This window comes from Etheostoma spectabile, chromosome 18, assembly GCF_008692095.1.
Source record: "Etheostoma spectabile isolate EspeVRDwgs_2016 chromosome 18, UIUC_Espe_1.0, whole genome shotgun sequence".
Lineage (NCBI taxonomy): Eukaryota > Metazoa > Chordata > Actinopteri > Perciformes > Percidae > Etheostoma > Etheostoma spectabile.
In genome coordinates this window covers 23352394-23356308 of record NC_045750.1, presented here as the reverse complement: position 1 = coordinate 23356308, position 3915 = coordinate 23352394, and the positions used below count along the sequence as shown (strand labels likewise).

The following is a 3915-nucleotide window of genomic DNA, read 5'->3' as shown; positions in this document are numbered from 1 at the left end:
GCTACCAGGTACTTTTTTAGTATCTACCTCAGTTGAGGTTCCCATCGAGCCGAGGCGTAGCCAAAGGTTACCGTGAAAACGCTGCAATACCTGCTGGTGGTCGAGAGAACGTCACTATGACGCGTTTTTAGCAAACGGTGCGAGTGTTTTCCAGAACAACAGGACATTTTAAAAAACAATCTTCAATACACTGACAGATTATCCACTCCTGCACTATTCTCACTTTTCAACTGTTCGGGCTACTAGCGGCTTCATTTCCGTTTTCCAATATTGCTCACTGTTACTTTAAAAACAAGGACAATATATATAACACAAGTTGTTATTTGCTTTTCAAGTAGCGCATCAACCCTCCCGTAGACCCCCCCTCCCGTCTTTTCTCTGCCACCTTTGGTGACAGTGCTCCCCCCACCCCCCCCCCGGGGCAATCCCCTTCGCTGGGCCCAGATGCCTCCCAGTCGTTGTCCCTAAGCCTCTCCGTTCTCTCATAAAGGAGTTAACCAGACCATGCCGGCTACAAAACAGGTCACCAGAATCCACCACGACATCTCACCATTGTGAACATCGCCCACCCGACGGTCTGCGGCGGCGGATTTAGCAAAGCGTGAGTGCTATGAAAACAAAACAGTACTGACCAGCAGAATATTTTGGTGTCCTAATAGGTTGCTAAAGTTCATGACTTGTATATAGGCGTAGATAAATACTGACTGCGACGCTGACACATGCAAATGTTATGCTACTTACCAGGAAACGAATCTACCCTTTTGTGTCGGAACAACCGTCCATGTCGACTTGAACTCCGTCGGAATTCCACAACTCCCGTTTTTTTTTTAGCGGGTGTATTTTGTTGCTCCTTCAGACTTCTTTTGAAAACAAACATTTCTTCTGGCCTGCGCTGGCAGGTACCACGTGCTGTTGGAGTCGGCGCTGAAAATTACGTCCATCACGCGTTGTATGGGTGACCAGCCACGCGAGGCTTTACTCAATCTGCAATGGAAAACGGGACCGCAAAGGGCCGAGGCGGCCGGTGACAGCCGTTACCAGACAGTGGAAAAACGCCATAATGGCGGTTTTCCACTGCGTGGTATACTACTCAACTACGCCGGACTCACTGCCTTTTTTGTTTTCCTACGAAAAAACAAGTCCCTGGACCTGTACCAGGTACTTTTTTTAGTGCTACCCAGTCGGGTTCAAGCGAGTGAGGCGATACCCAAAAATGTGAACCATTGGAAACCGCGACTGCTGGTTGGTCGGATCACCGCGTTGTTAGCAAACAAGAGTGCGGAGTTGGGGCAGAAACAACGGGACATGTTAAAAAAACAATCTAGCAGACACCGAACGTTATACTACTCTTGCACATTCTCAATTTTAACTATTCAATATAAGGGCTAGTAGGGGCTTTATAATGTTTCATATTGCACATGTTATTTAAAATAACAAAAAGCAAATTCATCAATGAAAAGTTTTATAGCTTTGTTAAGTAGTCGACATTAAACCCTCCCGCACATCTCGGTCCTTCTTCCTCTGACACCTGTGACAGTGTCCCCCCCTGGCCTGCTGTCCCAGAGCATCCCAGTCATGTCTCATAAGCCTCTCCGGCTCTCATAAAGATTATCGAAGCCCAGAGTCGACACCAGAGATCTTACACGTCGGACATCACACGCCCACCAGCTGTCTGCGGCGGGAGCCTTTGCAAGCGTGCAAGCTCTGAACACAAACAGTAAAACAGCACACCTGTTGGTGTGTAATCATGGTTGCTAACGTGTCGTGTACTTTTACAACGCTAATGTAAAAGTAAGTTACGCGGGCCCCGAACACAGGCAAAATGTTAGGCATACGTTACAGGAAACTTAACTCACCCTTTTGTTTCGGCGAAACAACCGGCTGCGACTTCTGCACTCGTCGGAATTCCCAAACTCTGTTTTTGTAGCGGTGTTTTGTTGCTCTCCTAGCTTTTTGAACATAAACATTTGTTCGTGCTGAGGTCGAGTACCGACGTTGCTGTATGAATCGCGTGAAAATTACATAGTCACGCGTAAAGCTATGGGGACCAGCCACGCTGCGGCGTGTACTCATTTTGCAATGGAAAACGAGCTAGAAAGCGGCGAAGCAAGGGCCATCAAGCCAGTCAAGTTCGATCTGGTTACCAGCCGTGGAAATAAAACGCCTTAAGCCATCACTTTATTGCTGCCTCATAATTAAAAGCTTCACATCGGCTGACCAGTGGGATGTTTAATTGTGAAAGCAGCACTAGAAAGGCTACGGTGTTTGCCATGATAATGTACTACCAAGATGTTTTCTGTCTATTCTGTTGGTTTAAGACGCAGTTTAATGGTAACGTATAATACGGGGAAGTAGCGGCAGGCTGAGGCAACTTTACTCACACCCCAGAATTCTGGTCGTGTTATAATTAGAGTCCTGTTTGGCACAATATCTCGTTGTGTGTTGTTTCTGTACTTAAATTTGTGCTGTTGGCCTCAAGGTAATTAACTCAGGTTTAGGCGGTTAGTCCCATCGAGCCTTTCGAGTGGCGCGGGGGAGAGGGGGTGACCAATCAGACCTGCAAAACCAAGTTTGCGGGGGCGCTTTCAACGCTCGGTGTGGCCGCAGCGGTCTGCACTGGTTCCTCAACAGTCCGGGATGTAACAAGCACACCACAATGCGCACGTTGGCCGGAGCCTGAAGTGGATGTTGTGTCTTTGTCTGCACGCTCGCATGCTAGACTTCTTGCATTCAGCTCATACAGATGAAACACGTTGGTGGAGCTGAATCACGGTTCTGAACACTGCATGTTACTCAATGTTCATTTCAAAGCTGTGGTGCAGGACACATCTTCTTATTTTTGGTGAATTGAACGTTGTACACCTTTATAGAGTATAAAATAAATAGGGCCCCAGCGCATTCAATCCCAGTTATTAAATGTATGTTTTTAATTGGGTGGGAGTTTTATGGAAGTCATGCTAAGAAAATGACGTAAAAGCAGCGCTTAAGGGTTGTTGTTTTTTTAAACCGTAGCTCTAAACCATGTAAAAGTTGCGCCAATAGTTTTGATGTGTTAAAAGCTTTTTACATTTTTCGTGTCTTTCTAATTTTTTATGTTGCAATATGTCAGGTTCTTGAATAAGGGTTTTCTGAATTGTTCACCCCGGCCCTGGTAAGACATACTCCTAAAAGGAAGATCACATCATAAATATCTTACTAATTACTGAAAAATCTACCATTTTGATCTGGCTTCAGTCCCGTTATCTCCTCTTCTAAGTGTTTTATCAAGTCAGTAATGATTTTTAGTAGGTGATGGGCTCTGTATACAGGTTGAATTTCCAGATCCGGTCTGAGATCAGCAATTATCGTCTCCTTCCTTCATTGGATTTTGCATAGCCGTGACTGCCGGTATGCACATGGTTGTTAACGTAGTATACTACTCTTTTGAGGAGTCTTATTAAAGGAATTGCACGTTAGAATGTACAATTAATATGTTGTGTTTGTGGACCATGCTTTCAGATGGAGGCGAGAGTTCTCAGGATACCACTACTGCCCCTTCTCTCCAAAGTTCTTGGACAAATAGACCTTCCCAACTAGGTCCCAGGGACTTTTTTTCGTAATGGAAAACCAAAAAAGGCGAGTAGAGTCGAGGCTAGTCGAGTAGATACCACGCAGTGGAAAACCGCCATTAGTGTCAGATGTAAATTCAACAGCTCTGAAACGGTTAACAGGAATCAGTCCCCATACAATAACGCGAAAAAGTACAGCCAGATAAACACAGGAGTAAAAGTGTAAAAATTAATCTAACCACTCGGTAACTAAAAATTTAAATTTCACCACAAATGAGCAGAGATGTCCTGAACCAACTGCTTTGAAAGTAAACATCAGCAACACTCCGTGTTGCAGCTAAGCTGGTCCACCACTGGGCTCCTGGTC

General features: G+C 45.3%; 1 protein-coding gene and 1 long non-coding RNA gene across 2 annotated transcripts in view; both read right to left on the bottom strand.

Annotated features, from left to right (window-relative positions):
• Positions 1-3915, bottom strand: part of LOC116706702 (cholesterol 24-hydroxylase) — a 136259-nt gene that overhangs the window by 45360 nt on the left and 86984 nt on the right. The window lies entirely within an intron of this gene.
• The window catches only part of LOC116706513 (uncharacterized), a 32365-nt gene that overhangs the window by 21671 nt on the left and 6779 nt on the right, over positions 1-3915 (bottom strand). The window contains exon 2 of the long non-coding RNA XR_004336258.1: positions 3163-3164. This is a non-coding gene — a long non-coding RNA (uncharacterized LOC116706513). The remainder of the gene's footprint in view (positions 1-3162; positions 3165-3915) is intronic.